At 40.9% G+C, this 21554-nt stretch overlaps 1 protein-coding gene across 1 annotated transcript in view; it reads right to left on the bottom strand.

The window, feature by feature from the left end:
* Positions 1-21554, bottom strand: part of PINX1 (PIN2 (TERF1) interacting telomerase inhibitor 1) — a 64080-nt gene that overhangs the window by 8532 nt on the left and 33994 nt on the right. The window lies entirely within an intron of this gene.

The following is a 21554-nucleotide window of genomic DNA, read 5'->3' on the forward strand; positions in this document are numbered from 1 at the left end:
AAAAAAAAAAAAAAAAGTCAGAACACTGCAGAAAAAAGTCCTTTTCATATCTTGAAAGAGAGGCACTTAGATATCCTTGCGACATCTCATTTCACTCTAGCTACAGTGCTGAGGTCAGCAAAACCTCTCTTCCTTTGCATTTCCCCGCAAATTACATCTGTGTGTGAGACTGAATATAAACAAAACTAACGGAAGAGATTTCCCTTAGGATCTCTCTGTTGGCACGATGCAGAGATCCAAACATAGTGACTTCATCTTCCCAGAAGCATCTAAACCATTTCTAACTGCTCTGTTCTCACCTTGAATAACAGAGGAAGCATGGTCCGGCAATGGGAGCGCAGGGCCGGGAGGGTCACGTTCCCTGCTTCGAAACGGAGCTGGAGGGAAACCCTGGAGAAGGAGTCATTCCCTCCAGCTATGGCACAGGCTGTCAAAGAGCAAAACATGCCTTATCAATGCTATAAAACTCGCAGCAGAGCTACGAGTTTCACTGAGTGTTCCTAAAGTGCTTTGGGATCCTTGAAGGAAAGAGATATCAGATGTGGAAGGCACTAGGCAAGTACCAAAAGAACTTAGTTTTTCCTTACGTGAATGCGCTGTGGAGCTATGACACTTAAGAACAAATAGACACATCACACTTTTGGGGGGGGCAGGTTTATAATCAAGTCAGTGCAAACTGATCTTTTCAGCCTGTACCCTACACTGTGAATGTCAATGCCTTTGAGTGTCCAGGACAGTCATTCCAGTACCGTAGGTATTATTCATGTGGCACTAACACTGTAAGATACACTCAGCACTAATCAAATCCTTCTTCATGCGGTTGTTTTATTACTGTCACATCATTCCCTGGATACTTTTCATTAGCCCTCTGTAAATGCGTGTGGTAGGGAGAGCTGCTGTTAATCCCTTCTAATCAGGATTCAGAAAACCAAAACCTTCTTGATGGCTGAATTAAGGATTCCTTCCTACATCCCACAGATAAAGGAGCAAATGAATGGACAAGATGAGAAACAAAAAGTGGGCTTGGCCAGGCAAGCTGTGAATACWAGCAAAGGTATTGGCAAGGGGTATGAAGATTTAAGATGTCAAGATAAGCCATTGGGAGAAAAGAAGCCATAAAACCCTTGGAAATGCCCAGAGAAGGAGGTCTGGTAGCAATTCTAAGAGGAAGCACAATCAGCATCAGAGCTTACCTTCTGGAGGAGGAAGCCACATATATTCTGAAATCCGAAAATAGTATCTACTATGTAAAACTCCACTTCTATTTCTTTGCTAGTAATAAATGTAGAAAAGAAAGTCTATGTATAAAGAATGCTTCAAGGAGCATTTGAAACGGATAGTTTAAATGGCCAAGCCTTCACTCTTTTCCCCTTCCTCTTATAAAATCCTTCTGAAAAGGAACATGTACACTTGAAACTCTTCCGCTTATTTGCTCTGAGAGGGTAATATGTTAGAGAACTGATCCACATAATCAAAATCAAGCCAGACCTCTGTGTGAGGGTACAGACATTTCCTGTTTTTCAGCCCAAGTAGTGGCAGAGGAGCTGCTGAGAAATAACCTTCTTGTGTCACCTTTTAGTCACTTATTTGTTAAGTGTGCCTTCATCATGACTTGGTTCCTTTTCTTATGCAGGTGTGAAAAAGTATTTGTAGTACAGGAAAATGAATCAGAACATAGTAATTTAGAGTGGCACGGACCATAAATATCAGCAAAGTCCTTCTGCCTGAAAACGTGCAGTCTAAAAGACAGATGTAGAAAAGCAAGGCAAACTGCAAGAACCAGAGAAGAGAGCTGACATCTGAAATACAACTGCACTGATGTGCACACACATTTTTTCTCTCTTGTCTTTAAGGGCCTGAAGAAAGATCACTCATGTAGTGCACCTATGGCTCAAACGGATGTTGTTCTTGATTTCAAGAATTCACATGGTACAGCCCTGAGTTCCACCTCCACAATAACCATGCCAAATACAATCTTTCTGYTGCCTTCTTTTATGAATTTCTCCATGTTTTCTTCATCTCTCCCTTTAGTTTTGGTGCTTCCTCGTGCAACTGTTTTAACAAGTCAGCTCCTTGGATCAATTCAAATTATCACCCATCCTCTCCCGCCACAAACCAACCCAACTCTTCAACTCTATGCTTCATAATCCTGTTCAGTTTTCAAACACACACACGAGTGTTTAACTAACCACATCGCCCGTGTCCTACCTTACCCTTTCACTATCTGGTATGTGTAACATCCTGCCCTTGTTCTGTCCATCATTTGATTGTAAGCTCTCTGGGGAAGCAATTAGCCCACATGTGAGCACTATATAACATAATTAACAAATAATAACCACCGAGAAATGTAGGCCAAAAAAGCCAAGTTATCAGAGCAACATTTCTGCAGAGACTTGTATCGTTCTGTACTCACTCGCTGCTTTAGCTTCCAAGTTCCTGGAGGCACATATTATACGCCACGCAGCAYAAAAGCAAAAGTGAGCACAGCGCTTTACAGAAGGCATAAAATATTCTGACTTTATTTGGATTTACAAGGTTTGCTATTTTTCCACCTACATTACCATTACTAGTAGTACGTATTTACACAGCACACGGCAGTTAATAACTTTCAGAATCGGAGGTGAAAGGCTTATAATTCGGATCTAAATTAACTTTGGCAACAAAAGTATCAAAAGAAGGAAAGATGGGATGAATGTAACCATGAGCAAGATGCAACACAAACTCTGTATGTGACATCATTTATTATGGAAAAACTGCTTGAGGAGGCAAGGACAGAACCTCTATTCTTAGTTATTCATTCCCACACTCCACATCAGCTAGTAGGGAATGGCAGCAATTGTTGCTGTCCTAACAGGAGAAGCCTAAAAACATCCTCTTATTTCAGGAGGAAACAGAAAATATTTCCCAGTTCTGAGGCTTCCTACTATGGGACTGGTATTTCAGCTTCTTGTGCTCTTGCTAGAAAGTGTAAAGACCCTTGGGCATCTCTTCAATACTGTCTACCTGCATAGTACTGAAAAATAAGTTTGGCCAAAGGTGCCAAAGCAAGTAGACAGAGGTTTCTTATATGCCTGAATTATGACTTCCCTTTCCATGGGGGTCTGGGGAGCTAAGGAAGTCAAAAGAAGGATGAAAGAAGGGAAGAAAAGGAGAAAGAATGTGTTTTGAGTGGGAAGAAGAAAGATGGTGTTCAGGATGTACGGAAGGAGAAAGAGTGTTCAGGAAAATGGAGGGAGAAAGTATGTGAAGGCATCTCTGAGTTTCTCATTCCTGAGTTTGCCAGCAATGGAAAMCATCCTCTGAAATACTGATTTTAGATTCAGCAATGTCTGATCTTGTCTTGAAATACCAAATAAAGATGGTCCCTATTTGAGAGCATGAGAATAACAGGTCAGATTATTTCAGACGCAAAGCAGGTGCAAGACTTGTCAGGAAGCAGCTGAAGCTACTTCACAGGTAATCTATGGAGAATACAAGTCCCGGCATGACCTATACAGCCAGCAAGACAGAGCATGTCTGCTGTGACCTGTAACAAAGATGATGGCTTTTCATGGTCAGTTTGTGAAATCCGCAGTCTTTGACAGAACTTTGGCCTCTATCAACCTACAGAACAGCTAACAGTAGCTATATTATAGCTACAGTAGCTATATTACTGAGGCCTGCTTCAATGCCAAAGCAAATCTTAACTATACAAGGGAAGAAGCTAAGTCTTGTGCTTAGAAATTGATAGACATCCCTATGATGAGATTTTTTTTTTAATTCCCTATTATTCAACCAAACCAGGTAGCCAAATATTTCAGTTATCAGAAGATGGTGGTCAAGACTATAGAGTGGAAAAGATGTTCTGGGAATATCTCCAATTTAACACACTTTTTTCTATTAATGCTGCTAAATTTGCCATATGCTCTGTTCTCAGTCACATCCATCGCCATGAGCATCTCATTTCTCTTCTGCTGGCTTGCCTTTCACTCTGTTCAGCAGGCTACTGTCCCTTCTCAGGCCACCTTGGACTCATTATGCAGCCTAGGAAAAGATATCCACACCCTCACCCCATTAATTTTTTAACGTTCCCTTGCAATCATGGTCTTATCTCAGATTTTCTGCTACCAAAAACTCATAGGCCACCCTATTCTGATTTCCCAAACATTGAAGGTACAAACACTTAGCTTGTTCATGTTTCACAGATTTCCCTATCCAAGCTTCCCTAGTGCTTTCATAACCTTCCTCCCCTGGGAGTAAAGAGCCTCACTCTCCATCTTCAAACCCCTCCTTAGACTTTATTTCCTTTGGCTTGCTTTCCATGGCTGACCTTTGTGTTTCTGCTTTGCTTTTCTTGCCTCCATGTGATGTCTGCACCTCACAAACCATAGGCTTCCTTTCGCATCTTTCTTTACAGTTTCCCTTTGTCCTTACCTTATCTCTTTTTTTGTGATGGTTGCTTCCAAAGCTCACCAAGGTCAAAATTGTAAGACACATATGTCATTCATTACGGTAAGTATTAGCCTTATGGTGCTGCATAAAGACTTAGCAGTAATGTCAAAAAGACAATGAGAAAATCCCTGGGCCTATAATTCCAAATAGATTTCCTACGATTTTATTATTAACACTTTATGTAATGCCCTAAGGGGAGTGAAGTGCTCTATGTTTGCCCAGTGAACCACACAAAACACATAACCTGTGCCTCAAGGGACTTGCAGGTTAAAGCTATGAGTGGGTACAAAACAATACAAATAATTACCAAGTAGGCAATCCCAGGGAGCGTGCGTGTTCCAAGCTGGAATGTCTCCTGGCACAGGAGCTTTGAAAAAGGAGTGGGAATGGGATGCTTCTCACAGCATAATAGCAAATTGCTCCAGGAATAAGCAGCAAAATGAAGAAAAGTGAAAAGACTCAGGAGAAGACGTCAGATTAAAGGAAGAACCAATTTGTTCCAAATGCTCTACTGTCTACGGTTAAGAAAAGATGCAGAGGCAAACAGAGCAAGTCACAGCTGCTGTCTCCAGCCCCTAAGCTGTGTCCTGGGAAGCTGTCTTCTGCTGAAGAGAGATGTGGTGTCAGTTGGGGTCTCAAACCCTCAGTGCAAGACTTGGAGCAGTTTTCACTTGGATGTCCTAAGCTTACTGAAAGAGAAACTGGATGTCAGAGAGCAGAGAGGCTCTTGCTGGATAACGAGTACTGAGAGGGTGTAAAGAAAGGAAGAAAAAAGACCCCCCTGCTCAACAGATCCAACTGATCTAGAATTCAGCAAGAGCAGAGGCCATAACAGCTTTATAAGATTTTTTTTCCCCTCCAATTAGACTTTCTTAAAAGCAGCTTTCTATTTTTGGTTTAGTTCCTTTCAGTCAGTCTTCCTACTAATCTGTCCTCCTTCCATTACTTGAGCCCTCTGCTAGACCCTTCTGCTCCCTGCAAGAGCTGGGTGCTCCCTTCCTCTTGAGAGGAGCTCCACCAGCAAGTCAGCCAGCCTCAAATCGCAGCAGTGACTCAGCAATGCCAGCTCAGTTTTATTTCTTCCCTTCATTACCCCACACTTAATGCCATAAGTAAAGCCGGGGGGTGGAGCTATGGAGTTTTTAAAGAAGTCATTCCACACAGAGATGAAGGTCATGGCTACTCCAAGAGCTGCATATTTTGTTGAAGAAAAAGTTATAGTAGTTCTATGAGCAAAGGAACTTGTCTTCCTGTGGCTTTGCACCTTGTGGTTGGATGACCCCGTATCTAATGAAGTGTAAGTTCTGATCGAAGCTGTTCCTGTGGTTAGGGCATTCATAACGTCTTTCCTCTGTGTGGACTCTCTGATGTCTAATAATACAGTTGAGCCTGGCTGGGAAAACAATTTGTCTTTCCTCTTTATGTGACCATTTACTTTCACAGAGAACAGGGACTTAGTATTTTTAACGTTGCTACCTCCCTGTGAAATTTGGTTGAAATTAGTGGGAGAAGAGGGAATAGACACACAGTGCTTCATTTCCCTGAAAACYGGGTTAAAAATTAGGTAGTACTTTAAGCAGTCGAAATGATAACAAAAGAAATGTGATGTTGATTAACAGACAGTAATGCCCTTGGGTGAAAAATAACCTAACAAACAATAAAATAAAATAAAAATTAGGAAGTCAAGCCTTCAGTACATATTTCAACAGTCCATCCAGTCTCCTAATGCTACAGATAGTTCTGTGTATCTCAAATGTGGTATACATTACAAGTTGGACTCCTTTAAAAGCAGTATACTACACAGATACAGACTAAAAAGAAAATCTCTTTAACACTGATTAAAGTCACCCATCAGTAAAATTAAGAGTGCCACCACTGCTTAACATTAATGCACATTCCTATTATCCTTGAGCTGGTTTCTCAGACATATCTCATCTCCTTCAYGAGAACATGATTTCCACTAAAAGGTAGATGTTGATTTACCATGGAAGGAGGCTCAATGAGAAATAGGAAAACACTAATGACAGCATAACCCACCACTAAAGACAATTTAAAATAACTAGCTGACTTTGTGCTGAAGCAGATGGGAGGTGGTCACGGAGTCTGTTCCCACACCTCTGCTGCAGAGGAAATCACCTCTGGAAAAGGGGAAATAACATAAAACTGAAAGTGGTGAAGGTAAACTGCAGACAGCAACTATTAACATGACTATTTCTGCAGCAATCAACACCTCTTGAAGAAAAAAAGAAGAAAAAAAMCCCATGCAAAGTCATAGGTGGTAAGAAGCCAGCACACCACTAAAGAGGAGGAATTGTTCAATTATTACTCTGGATTATTACTCTCAGTTTTGCAAATGCAGGCACCAACTTCCATGTTACAACCTGTTATCAACCGCAGCATGTTGAAGGGATTAAAAGCTAATGTTGCACCACTATTGCTCTTAAAATCCTGTGCCAGGCCAGGGTCTTCCAATTTCTCAGCTTAATATCCATACGGTTGCAACATCAGACCAACTTTGTTTGTTCCTAATGAAAGAGGTGATTCACTTCCTTTCGAGGAGCTACACCGTAAAATGTTGATTAGAGCACAAACTGCCCCCAAAATTTAAAGCTAAGGGAAAAAGAAAACAAAGTGAGGTGTAAAAGAAGATGGGAGTCGAGGGGAAAATCAAAGCAGAGAATTCACCAGGAGGTAGAGATTTTATCAAAGCGATTGGTTCATTAGGTAGAAAATTTGACTGTGTATTAACACCGTACAGCAGTGTTTTTCGTTAGTGAGTTCTTCAGGGCAGACACCTTTGTCTTTATACTTGTAAAACACCAATTAGTATCTTGGGCAGACTACAAACAAATCAACATTAAAACAAAGCAGCAAAGTAGAACCATTTGTATATCCTGTTTTGCCTGGAGTCACTAGGACAGATTCAATTCTCTAGAGAGAGCCCATGTTCTTCTTTTCTCTAACTGCCTCTGCCCATGTGTTCTGCACGTCTACAGTAGTTAAAAAGTACAAATTTTGATTTATCTTTATGCTTCGGTTCAGAAGGAGTTCACCACAGGATGCTGCTCTGGGAATTCTTGATATACTTTTTGTGTATGTGTATTCAAGCTAGCTTTAAACCACCCGTAACAGCATAACTGCAGCAGCAGAGCCCTCTGCAAGCTGCAAAGCCCGCTGACGACCCTGTTCAACATTGCGCAAGCCAGCCCCAACACTGCTTTCCTAGCACGAAACTGAGGGTGCCTGTTACACATCCTCTGAAGGGACAAGGGGAACGTTTGGGARTTTAAGGCCTGCTCAAATGGCATTAGAGGGCTATATCGGGTGGACAGAGCAAAACCTGGCTCAGTCTTGTCCACRCTGTTGATTGAGCAGGATCCCTGGAGCAAACTATCTCCAGAACAGCAGAGCGGGGTTGCTTGGAGGGAATTACCTGTTTCACTTCAAAGGAGAGCTGAGGAGGGAATTTATATTGATGTAGATGACTGGTGACCAGTAGAGAAAAGGAGGACCAAGTTGTATCAGCAAAGGCATATCCAATCATTCAAGAGAACTTAATAATCCAAAGCCACAGCAAGCTTCCCTTTCAACTTGCCCTACCCAATACTGCATTACTGCACACACTTTCCAAACTGGATAAGCTATTTAAAATTGCGTCAGCTCCCTACTAGATACTCAGAGGGAAGGCCAGACACACAGCAAAATGTGTTGTTCTAGGGTCAGGGCAATGGTTAAGATACTACACTACAGATCCAGAGGCGTAAGTCTGAGTCTTCCCCTGATTCACGCTAAGGGCTAGCCAGGTCAAACTTGCTGTAAGTAGGTAGCTGGTAATTTAGGCTCACAATTGAAAAAAGCTGAAAATATGCCAGCCACATCTTTGTCTGCTGTGCCAGAAGCTATAAAAACACTAACCAATACCACAAGCAGGAAAGTATGAGTTGGGGTTTACAATTTCTAGAGCAACCTTAATGTCAAAGGTTGGAAGAGAAAAATAATCTTATCTCCATGTTCTATTCCCCATGCTAAAGAAATAATGATCTTAGATAGTAGCAGAAGAGGTGCAGTTTAAGATTTGGGAAAGCCTTCCCCTGTGTTTAGTATAGTCAAGCACAAGAACAGGTTGTGCAGAGTTTGTGGAGTTCTTGTAAGACAGGCACCCATTTGGTGGGTTTTTAAGCACWTCTGTCAAGAATGATACAAGCAGAGCCGATCCTGCCTAGAGAAAAGGTGATGGATTTGCTGAGTCCTTAAAGTCCATTGCAAACTTACTTCTTAGGAACAAAAACATACTAATTTACAGCAACACAGAATTCAGGAAAGAAGTACTTAATAACTGCATCCCACAAGTGAGTGATGGTTTCAGATCTTGTCCTGAGAAGCTCTTGGAAACAGAAGGGGTGGGATTTCGAAATCTCATGAAAGAGTTAAATATTCACACAGGTTAACTTCTGAATTTTGAAAGAATTTGGCCACCAGAGTTATTTCTCTGCAACAATTACAAGAAGCTGCTGCCAATGTTAACATCAGAAGGCAGATACTGACAGGTCTTTTTTGCCCAGTCAGATGCCGGTATTGACACTCATTTAGACAAGCCAGYACAAACACGCATAAAAGGACATTTTCTATAGCAACGGCTTCTCAAGTAACTAAGGAATTTACCGACAGTCATGAAATCTCTGGCGGGCGGGTGGGAGACGGTGGGGTTAGCTTCCCAAATGTCCCGGGGCACGGAAAAGCTGACGCGACTCACGTAACAACGGTTCCTAACACACCGCCGCAGCCGAGGCAGTCTGAGGGATGAATGACAGCCTCCCTGAGCCGTGCAATATGCAACAGGAATTAYCGAAACTCAGTAACGTGTCCTTTCGGATGGAGGCCAAGCGAGGTGGAGGAAGAGTGATAAATTACAATTCCAGGTCAGGCTCCTCATGAGAGGACAGATATTTTTGCTGAGCCAACAGCTGCTTTTTTTTTTTTTTTGCAAAGCAAAGGGCAAGTTTCCTTACACAACTTTGCATAAGAGTTATTGTCCAGTTAATAAAACTCGTTAAGCAATAAGTAGTATCCCTTCTATGGGAAAGCCTCAAAGCGCTTTACCAGTGTTAGACCTAAACAGGACCAAACTGTTGGGAAGGAGGGGAGTTTGCTAGTGGCAAAGAAATAAAAATAACAAAGAGTGCAGGGAATTACTGCCCAAATTTCCRACTCTGCACCTTGTGCCGCAGTTTACACTGCACCATCTAACCAGAAGCACTGTTAACTTCATGGCTAATGCAGGAGGTAAAACTGATTCATGGAGAGGAAGCTGATCTAATTTTGCAAAGTCTAGGGGAAGGGTGAGCTATGCACAAGGTGCGGTACGTTCCCTTCTAGTCTGGGATCTCCACACCCAGTGCTCAGACCAGYTTCCAGTTTTCCTGTCTGAAGAAAAGGGGATGCAGCTATGAGCTTGGAGCTGAACTCCCAGCTCAGGCTGCTCTCCATCTCAGAAGATTAGTCTCACCATCCCTCCAGTTGGATTTTGAGTCTATAGCTACCAATATATATGCCTTTGGTCCATCACCAGTTCAAAGGCAGAAGAAAAACTTTAATCTCAACAAATTTAATCCAGTCTGAGATTCACAGTGTTTCAGGAAAAGATTTTGTAACTTTTACTACAGACGTGCTTTTGTCTTTAAAGCAGAGCTGAATATAACATGAATCCTGGAGAGTTGATATCAGTGTGGGAAAGATAAACACATGAAAGGTTCCAGGATGATTTTTTAAATATCAGAAGAGAAGTCCTGGACAGGTAGCTGTCAGTTTGCTAGAGATGACAGATTAGCCAACTCTTCAGGGTACAATTTGCATCCAATTCATGGGAACTAGAAAGTTGAGATTATAATGAGATTAATCACACTATACTCTAGGGATCCCACCCATACTGCCCCTCAAAGGTCCTAGAGCCAGTATGTACTACCTTAGCTGCATTTAGGAAGCTATTGGGGGGTTGCTGGGAAGCTGATTGGAAGAAGGAGGGAAGAGAGAAAAGTTTGCTGGTTTTCCAATCAAAACCAGCCTGTACCAAAGTTATGTGACTATGAGCTGGGACGTGGTAAACCTCAAACTCCAGACTAAACCTGAAAAGCTTTGAGATTTAATGCTAATAATTCATACAGCTCTCACATTTACCAGGAGTGACTGTTAAAAAAAAACAAAAACAAAAACAAAAGAAAAAAACAATCAATCTAGAGGAACCGTTCTGCATCCTGAAACAAAGGGAAAGAATGAGATCATACCTATTTCTTCAGCCTTAGCAAGGTCTCAAAGTTAACATACGAAACAGATGAGGAGACTCGCTCCTAGCAGGGCATGCCAATGCTGTAGCAATAAATACACATTCAAATAATAAGGCTGCACCTTCAGCTGATGTGGCAGCGTGCTATACTGCTGTCAAACCTGGGCACACTGCATTAGTCCCACGATCCTTCGGTAACTGAAGACCTGGCGCCACACTTACCTGAAGGTATACTTCAGAGCACACGTACTATATAAGTCTTGGGGTGCCAGGCAGGCAGTTAATTAGAAGAGAAATACTGTGCACTTCCACAGTCTCTTGCCCACTGTGATCCTCTATGTTGAACTTGGCATTACCATGGAGTACTTGGGCTGTTCTACCAATGGGGACACCAAGGCCCAGAAAGCAGTGAAGCAATCTGCCCCAAACCTACAGTGTCAACGGGTGATGTTGGACTCCTGGTTTTGTTCCTGGATTTCCAGTCCTGACCACTGACATATGCTTCCAAATTTGGCCAGAAGAAGAACTGCAAGCTGGGACTTCTTGTGCCTAGCTTAATGCAGACAATTAGGGAAGAAACCTAAGAGCAAAGCATAACAGAGGTGAGCCTGTTCAACCAATTCATAACTGCACATGTATTTTTCCAAGGATCAGTTACTAATGCAGAGTCACAGCACAGATCTGGGTTAAGATCCTGCGTTTCAGTCACAGAAGCCTGCACAGTCCTGGTGGAAGGTTCTCATTCACATCACCTTTTACTTAGACCTTTCACTTCATTTCTAGGTCAAATAAAGACCACACATAAAAGAAAATCTCTGATGATGTTATATAAAAACACTCACTGTCCAAATAACTCCTTTCTTGAGGACAATTTCTGTCTGACCTTGGCTCCAAATCTGATAGCACAACCCTGATTTTTATGAAACTGTCCGTTAGGAAAACCAGTTAAATCCTTTTTACTTAATTCACCTCCTGGCAGAAGTCTAAACAAACAATCAGGAGGCATGCTGAATTTATGCCCTTAAAAAAAAAAAGGCAGCACAATGTACACAGAGTTGTCTATTGACCCAGGAGTTATCAGAATTTTCTCTTTTTTTTTGCTGGCACAAAAACAGCTTTCTAAACAGCCAGTGACCCACTTTCACCTAGCTGGCCTCTGAAGTTGAGAGAAGATTCATACCCTTTAGACGTTAGAGGCTCTGTTTGAAGTCACTGCTGTCAGGAGATGGTCAGTTTACGTCTCCTGTCCTAGGACAGGAAAAGGATGCACTCTCAGCTCCATGTGTTGCAGTGAGATAAGCACAAAGATTTCTGTCCTATGCCCTTATCAGCTTTTCCTGCTACTCTCCAGAACAGACACCACCAAGACTGGCAGTAAAAATTAAACTTGCTTAAGCAAAAGAAAAAAAAAAAAACTCAAGTATTTCTGATAACTGTTTGTAAGAGGTTTGCTGAACATCGAGAAGGTTGAAGTTTTGTGAAAAATTTCATGATAGGATTTTTGAGTGCACTCAAAACTACCTAAAATGTTCTGTATCCTCAGCATAATCTCATCTCCTCTGACACACCCAGTGTGACTTACATTTTAAAACATATCTCGCTAGTTAAAATAGCAGTCTTTACTACATGAAAGAAAGAAGTATCCCCCTAGCAGATAAAACCAATTAGCAGGCAAGAGGAATGCCTTGCATATAGAAATTATACTGATATATTAAAATTTCTTTTCCAGGGCTTCCCTTGCTTGCTTTTCATTCCTTTTTTTTAACTGCTCCCTTCTTCTCTTTATGTCACTTCTGTCCCTCCACCTCAGTTTCTTAGTGTGCAGAGGAGAGATTAGACAGATACTTCAAGGACCTCAGTTTATCTCCTATCCTGATATCACTTGCCTACATCAGGCAAATTATTTCACTTACGGGTGTTTCAGTCTCCACCCTGTATAAAACTGGTGTCGCTCCTTGTTAAAACATTGTCATCCACAGATGAAAAGGACTCGACATCTCAGCAGCATGTTGGTCTAAGAAAGGGATTTCACAAAGTTAGAGGGTTTTTCCTAATCTGATGGAAGACGAGATTGTGCAGAACCCCATGCCGTCCAACTTCTCTTACTAAATTCTCTTCAAATACCACTCCAGTGGGCAAGCAATGCTGCTAGGATCATACATCCATACCTATGTATATATGGCACTTTTTGACATCCAGAGACACAGTTTCATCTTCCAGGGACTGTGAAAACCACTTCAGGAATGCAAGCCCAGGAATAAGATCCCACCATCTCTGGCTCTATACCAATGGCCTAAGTGATAGCGAGCAGCATTGACACTCATCACCATGACCAGCTAGATGTAACTCCCAGTTACATATCATAGTTAACATATCAATACCACTTTAGGAAGCATCCTCAACGAAGGCTTACAGATATAGATGACAAATGACTTCCAGATAGAAACCAAGTTCTCAGTCTCTCCACAAAGCCCCACTTTCATCTACCAAAATATATAAAAACAAATAGTGTTCAACATATACCTAGATACCATTGCCATATGACGTACTTCAGAAAAATCAACCATTGCCCTTATTTTCCTCCCCAGCCCTCAGCATACAGCATTATTACAACTGCTGATGATCTACTGTTGCCTTTGTGAAATACCAAAACCGAATCCATTCTCGTCCAGAAAAGAAAGAAAGCTGGCAGCACTATGGTCATTTTATATGTTTAAAGAATTCTATAAAACACACATTTCACTGCGGCAGCTATTAAACAGACATACATATCATGGGGTGTCATAAAAACAGGGGAGAAGTTCACCACTGTGCGAGAGATCACAGCAGAGACAGGCATGCCCCAGGAACGCAGTTGGGTAGTTCCTGATTTCTGATTTCTAGACTCACTTCTGCTACTAATTTCTTGTAGAAATACAGACAAGATACTTCAGGTAAAGTTTAAAAGAACACTTAAGCCCCATTTTTAACAGCACACAAGATCCTTAAACATATTAACTTTCCAGGTGACTAAAGACCTACCTACCTACACAGAAGAACATCTAGAGAAAAAAAATGATTGTAAGCCACTGAGTTATAATCATGACGACTCCATATATTGGTTCATCAGTGTAAGTAGGCCTTTTCTGTAAACTAAGAAGCCTCTAATGTTTTGCTTTTAAAATTAATGTGCTCTTGATATATTTTACCCTTAAACCTGACTCAGTTTCTTCACTAAAGAAAAAGTGAAAACAACATTTCCCTACTTCCATGGAATACCAAAACTTAGTCTGTGAATCTTACTGAAGTCGATTAAAATTTTCAAAAGGAAGAAGTTGATATAGCAGCATTTCTCAAAGTTACTCTGCCATTCCTCTCTAACTCTACTATAATAAAAAAATTTACTCAACAAAATAAAAATACGGAATCCACTGTACATAAAATCAAAATTTCTTGGCTAAAAGTTTACCTCAAAAGAAAAAACCTCTAGAGATTTTTTTTTTTAACGTGTTCTAGACATCTTAATTGCTTGAGCTTACTTCAAGAAGAGAGTAAGGGGATGTTTAGAAGCAGAAACACATCCTCACAATCACATGTTGAAACCTTTATGAGATGTAAAGCAAGGCACTTCACATATAGACTTTTGCCCATGCACTCACAAGTCCAGAGGCTGAAATGATCCTTGGGCAAGACAAAACCTACAGTGATGGCACCAAAAATGCAAAGGACTCCTTCAGAACCAAATGGAAATGAATCAATTATTTTAAGACTAATCTGGAACCAACAATAGCATTATATACAGCATTCTGGATAAAACAGTATGCGTATGTATGTGCATGCGTCTGTGTGTGTTTATCCTTAGATATCAGACAGAACAGGAAAGGAAGAGCTGAAACATTTGCCCAGAAAATCCTCAAAAAGAAAACACAGCCAGGCCAAATTTAGAACCTTTACTTAGCTGTAATATCAAAGGCAGAGTTGACTGTAAAAGCAACCACCTCTCAAGAATGGCAAAATAAACTCATGCAAGTCTCAGGAGAAAAACACTGATCAGAGACTGGATATTGTTAACCGCTGCTGTTTCGGTTAAGTGAGGTCTTTTTTGACACTACCAAGATAGTCTTGTCAAAGAACAACAAAAATGAAAAGCAAAAAAAAAAGAAAAAGACAGACAACAGCCATTTCAGGGGATCTGTTTGGCAAAGCCTGATTTTTTGAGCTGGTGTCTGAAGAAACAAAACTCTGCATGAACTTCCGAAAATGTTTCTTGTCTCCTTTGGAAAAGCGATATAGGGGGTTTTGCAAATATCGATGGTCTGAACGGCAACTTGCTTCTTGATCAAAGCAAAAGCCTAAAACACACCGGAAAAAGGTTTCCTGATGAAAAAAGCAACATTTCATGCTCAATTCTAATAGAAGGAAATTTCCCTAGAAGGAAATAAAGTATTCAAATTTTTAGGCAAACAGAAAAAAAAAAAAGACACTTCAAATATGATCATCAGGATGAGTTAAAAGTTTTCAGGAAACAGCAGACATCAAAGAATAAATTCAATCTAAAGAAAGTTTTCCATCAAATAAAATGAGTCAAGGGCCACATAATTTAATAAGGTGTGTTTTAAAGACATGTAGGTTGCACAGATCTATGTGCACTACATGGATATTACACCAGTGTACTGAAATCATGGTTTGAAACTCTGGCTTTCTATACGGTGTAGAGTTTTTGCTTACAATTACACAGAAGAGAATTTACCTCAGACTCTGAAAAAATCAGACCTGTTCTCTTACAGTAACCATAAGCACAAACTTATGCTGAGAAATAGCATGCAATTAGATAAAAGCGCGGCATCTGYCCATTTCTGCCAAAAAACTGCTTAAATTGGTCAGTAGCATGCCTTGAAATTGCTGCTACTTCACCTGGGGAAGTCTACCTTGAGGATTTAGTAAAAGTAATAAAGCATGTGTGTCAACATGACCTATACCATCCAATGGATAAAACTGGCTTCAGAATTCACCCTTGGAGTGCCAAATTCCCGTTGTCTAGATCTTCAGAAGCTTAAGTGAAGTCAAGCAATTGCCCTTGGCTTAAAGTAATGCCAGCAGACAGACATTCTGACGCCAAGAGAGGATGATGGYGAGATAGTACGTCCCTCTCATTTTCACAAGAACTCGAGGGAACTGCTCCCATATCTTCTGCAGAATTAATCAAGATAAGTTAATGTGTGATAACATGTATCTGAACTGCTCCGAAGGGAAGAAAACTTCAGCAGCTTCTGGCTCTCCAGGACTAACTTTAGCAGCTGTCCAAGAAACACAAAGCTTTCCTTTTCTACCCCTATCCACTCCCCAAAACGGAATTCATACTGTGAAGTCTGAGAAATTTGGAGAATAGAAGTGTACGGTGTGTCGCAGGCATGGGACATCTTGGAGTAGCATCTTGTAATACACCAACATACTGTTGATGCTGTTGCACCTTGGAACAGAAGTTTTTACCTAAGCTGCAAATACTCCTCCCTCAGTTGCTCTTAAAATACTCCACACTAATAATACATAAATAGTTTCTGGATAGACAAGCATGAATGTTTTGGGATATTTCAGAGCGGTCCAAACTTTTTTTCGTTTCTMCATTACAAATGCGAGGCATTTTACATTAAATGCGGAAGTCAGAAACTACTGAAACATTTGACCTCCGTGGAAGGTAGGAAATGGGAAGAACGTTTTGGAAATACTTCAGTTGCGACCAAGTAAATCACAGCTAGGAGTATCAGCAGATAACCACCTCTCTGCACACAGGCGTGCTTTCTCTCTGGAACCCAAGTGTTGTTCCAAGCCGGCTGCTGCCTTTACAACCAGTCTTACCTTTCACACAATATTCCTTTTTAATCTTCTAAATGCTCTTTTCATGGAAAAACGAATGAAAGGACAAGCCCCAGTTCTACCTCCTCTATACCGAACTCGTTAGCACTCTGGTTTGCAAGACACTAGAAGGTGGGCCATGGAATGATTGCAAAACCCCCCACGTACAATCCTTTCACACTCAGCTGATGGGGATGAATCACCGCATGCTGGCACACACAGGCAAGAACCAATTCCCCACAGCAGTCAGTACCTAATTAAAAAGCTAACTGAAACAGTAAAGTGAGGGTTTTGTAAGATAATATAATTTGGCTTCAATATAAACTACTGCGGTACCTTGCTCACCCCCAACTGTCAAACACTTGGACGTAAGATAGTCTGCAGGATGTTTCTCTCAAAGGGGCTGTGGTCCTTTGATTAAGAGCTTGAGAAACACTGCCTTCCCCAGCGTAACACAGCAATTAACACAGTTCTCAGCCAACTATCAGTGTGTAAAGCTTCTTGTATCTATGTAGCTTTATTCATCACAAATGAGGTACTTCTGCAGATTCAAGAAGTCTTCTAGCCACATGACACCAGGAATCACATGCTAGCAAGCAAATATCTGCATCAAGCACTTTGAAGTGTTCATAGGGAATTCCCAACGAGCGCAACAAATTAGATCTAATTAATAAACCACACTAGCAAGACAGGGACTGTCTGTATATTCGTGCTTACAATCACTTCTAGGCACATACAAGCATAGATGAGGCAGTAGGCAAGCACCAGGCATGTGTACATTATATACACATGGGCAGCACATAAAATGAGTTAAGATAGCCAAAGATGTCCAAAAATAACACTCAGTATTTTTATAGACAATACTATTTGAACGGAGAGCTTTCATGCTCCATTTTCTCACCTGCACCATTCACAAGGTGACATATATAAGAAGCATCCCTGATGGCATGGATTAATAGAGTAACTTCAGAGGATGAGTTTCTACCCAGATATTTATATCATTTCCCATTGTGAGTTGACTGTACTTATATAAGAAACCGTAACCCAAAAAAGGCAGAAATGTCAGTGCATCAAAAATGAAACCAAATAGGAAAAGGAAGAAAAATCCCAAGCTTGCCTGTTTTCTATGCAAACAGACATGCTGGATACTTAACAGACTTCCAAATGAATGGTGACTTGACCAACATGTTTCCCTGAAACATAACTTCCCGAACAACACAGTAACTTCTCACTGTGCAGTCATGAATAATATCATCTAAAAGAAGGTATATTTCTTTAATCCAGGAATATATGGAAGGATGAAAAAACATTCACATGAATAACCAATCAACAACAAAGCAGCCAGACTGATATCAAAATCGCTTTCTTCTTGAGTATTTCAGAGTTATTCTTGCCATTCACTAACAGTAAAAACCTAAAACCTTTCAGGTCTAGGTGTGTGAATCTGGGTTTCTAAATCTCTATTACAATAGAGATAATTTTCAGAAGAAATGAACACTCCAAATAGTCACAGAAATCTGTGGGTGCTTTAGGGATCACCATAACCCAGATCCACATGAATACTTAGGTGTCTAGCTCTCATCGGTTTCAGCACCGTTGTGCTTTTGCATACTGATACCATTTCAATTATGTAACTACACGTTATGYTGTTGCATAGGACCTCCTCTCATCTGGTGAGTAAGACAGACTGGTCTGGAGAYGGATCAGGGGTTTACAGTGAAGGAGGCGGCACGCTACAGGACCCCGTCTCATCTGGTGCAAAATGCATAGAGCAAAATGAACAAGAGGGACCAGGGAAGAGAAAGGATGGCTTTGTGGTTAAGATAGTTGAATACTGACCGGAGGAACTGTATTCTACTTTGGTCTTGGCCATGGAGCACATGGCATGAAGTCAAGCCTTTCATTTCTGTTTCTCTTTTTATGGGTAACTGTTGAAAACCTCAATAAGAAAACCATTCAGAGCTATACTTGAAGTCGACAGCAATAGTACTGTGAATACATGCAATCCTATATAATCTGAAGATATTAATGCAAAAAAACTGAGGTCCTAGATGCCTCAAGCTGCAAACCTAAAATCAGTGGGTACTTTAGACAACATCTATACTACATGTTACAAACTGGGGCAGCTGCACCCAAAATACCTCCTAAGAAGAGATCTTGTCCTGTGCTAAACATGCCTGGGCATTGCCTGCAACTGTTATTTGGCCAGGGACTCTGCTCCCAGTTTAACAGCATGGTCAACTGGAGGCCAGCGAACAGGCTGGTACCCTGGCCTTTGAAGTTTGCTAAGAATAGATATAGCTTTTGAGCCCTAATCCCCATCACCAAGCAAGGATTGCACCTTCTCCGTCTCACAGCAAAATTAAGAAGACTGGGTCAGGTGGTGGGGGGAAGGAATTCTCCTTGCCCAGGCCCCTCCAGAGGTTGACTCATCCTACAGCTTCAGGATATAATGATTTGCCTTCTAGAAGTACCCGATTTCTTCCCCAGAACATAGAGGAAACACTGAAAAGAAAGGATTTAGATACTACTGTAGCAAAGAATGTAGAAAGCCAGCAAGAATATTAATAATTCTGTCTTCTGAGCAGTGTTTGAACAGTATGTAGTAAATAAAGCCCAAGGCCACACCCTAAATGAAAACAAAATACTGAATAGCTGTTCATTATAAGAGTGCTATTTCCAGAGGAATGGACAGTATATAATTAAGTAGTTAACAACTATTACTGCCTAAGTAACCTTATTGCGGAACTAGGGGGGARTCAAGTTACTTGATCAATCTCAGATTCAGCATTTTCTAATTTTTAAGTACTTACACAAACAGTAATATTTGAACTAGCTTTGGTATAATACATTCTGCATTGAGAAAAGACATTATATAGTGCAGAAAGAGCATGAAGTAAACATCAAGCTCCTAATTGTAAAAGAAATGTGTTATATAAAGGCTTCCAGCAGACACAGTCTGATCCAATTCAACACACGCAGACTAAGGGAACAACCAACTCTCATCCACGCTCAGCAGCCAGCTCCACTCTCTGTCTGCAAGAACATGCAATCCCAAACTTATGTTAAGTACAAACATGAAATTCAGCTGACTGTATACTTAAACATCCCTCGTGCGACATCCACGCATGTCCTATTGTAGGAAAAAAACAAAGTTTTGACGATTTTTTAAAATTCAAGTACTGTTAAAGCACACTGATGAAATACAACACGTGAAGTTTTTAAAGCCACTGGAGAATTTTCTGTCAGTCCCCCCCCCCCCCCAAAAAAAAAACCCCAAAGAGCCCCCCACAAAACAAATAAAACGCACTGCTTGCCACCTAGTAATGGTGAAACTTTTTATAATTCTGAGTATAATTAAAGTTCAAATGTACATTTTATTAAAAACTAATTGAAAAAAATATGCTGGACTATGTTTAACTCTTTCCACTGCAAAACTGACTTATTTCAAATACACAGAAGCTGTGTGTGATCTATTAAATACAGCACTCTTAAAAGCAATGCAGACTGCACTGAAATTTAGCAAGTCACCTGATGTATGGTATATTAGAGCCATTATCGTTCTTACAAGTAAACATTTCGTCTTGTTTGGCTTATGAAGGGATACTTTCTGTCAAGACTATTTTGAAGGCAATGGACTTCTATGGTTCCTCTTACGGTTTCCAGTTCAGAACTAGCCAAAGCCAACGCTTCTTTCAAACAAACCCAGCTATTCCTCTAGGCGATGACATTACCTACGAACCATCCCAGACAGGTGCTGAAATCAATGTTGCAGGGCTTGCAAAACAGAAAGTCACTTCCCACTCAGACGGTTCAGACCTGTCTCTAGCCTGGAGTTCCTGTCGGACTCCTCAGAGCAACTGGATGCTCCGATAGTTTTGGCAATACACAACCCCATTTTCACTGGGGTTAGCCAGAACAAGATTAGACCGCATTCCTGTTAGCCGACTTGGGCCGTAGCGATCTACGCTTGCGTAACTTCCGTAAAAAACTACGAGTATCCATGTCTGCATGCAGCTAACGCGGTTTGCAAAACTGCCTGCAGTGAAAATAGCAGCTTGGTGAGCAGATCTCCAGAGCCTGGAAGCCTCCTGAAGAGAGAGTTCAAGGTCACTGGCTTGATACTCAATAGCCCTCCTTAGGATCAGCCTAAAATACCTGGGAGACTATTTCCATTAACAAGCATTCAGGACAGTTAGTCTCTACTGCAAGAGGGAAACTCCTGGTTGCTAGGAGAAGCTTGTGTATGAGACAAGGTCTGTCTTGCAGCAAGATTTAGGTGATGGAAATCATTTCCTTGTGACAGGAGGAGGAGAATGGGACTAGTTACCATTGTAAGAAAACCACTTGCACCTTCCAACAGCTCAGTGATTTGTTTGCACATTGCCAGATAAGGCAAGTAAAGAGGAATAACTTCTTTTCCTGCTTTATTTGACAAAAAGGAAGAATTAAAGCTACGTTAAACTGTTTTATAAGCGTTTAAAATGGTTTTAACAAGAACTTGATCCACCCTACAAATAAATAATAGGTGCCTGGGAGGCAATATCAACCCTAGTAATAAGATTTTTTTTTAATTCCGCTGAAAAGAAAGATAGCAAACAATATTAGAATAAAATACAGCATACCCTATTTATGTTTTTCAATGGCAAGCAACATAGCTTTGTGTTTAGGTACTCTGAAAGATGATCAAGCAGCTTAGGTACTTCCCAGCTGGTTATGGGGGAGGCAAAATATTTTTTTCCAGTCTCTATACATCAAAAACCTTTTTCTCCAGCAATTTGCAAAAATAATGGGGGGAAGACATTTTGGTTCCAGTTAGGGCTAAACCCAACTTCTTTCGGAAAGATTACTTTAGAGAGGCTTGGCTTGTATGAGAAGCCACAGTCTAGTGTTAAGGGCTCTGAATGAGTCTCAAGAAATCTAAGTTCTCCCCAAAACTTGCCGCTCAGGACAGCCTTGGGAAGCCTAAGCAATTAACACAGCATGCCTCAGTTTCCCTCAGTGTAGAAGA

Source organism: Apteryx rowi, unplaced genomic scaffold, assembly GCF_003343035.1.
Source record: "Apteryx rowi isolate R43461 unplaced genomic scaffold, aptRow1 scaffold_528, whole genome shotgun sequence".
Lineage (NCBI taxonomy): Eukaryota > Metazoa > Chordata > Aves > Apterygiformes > Apterygidae > Apteryx > Apteryx rowi.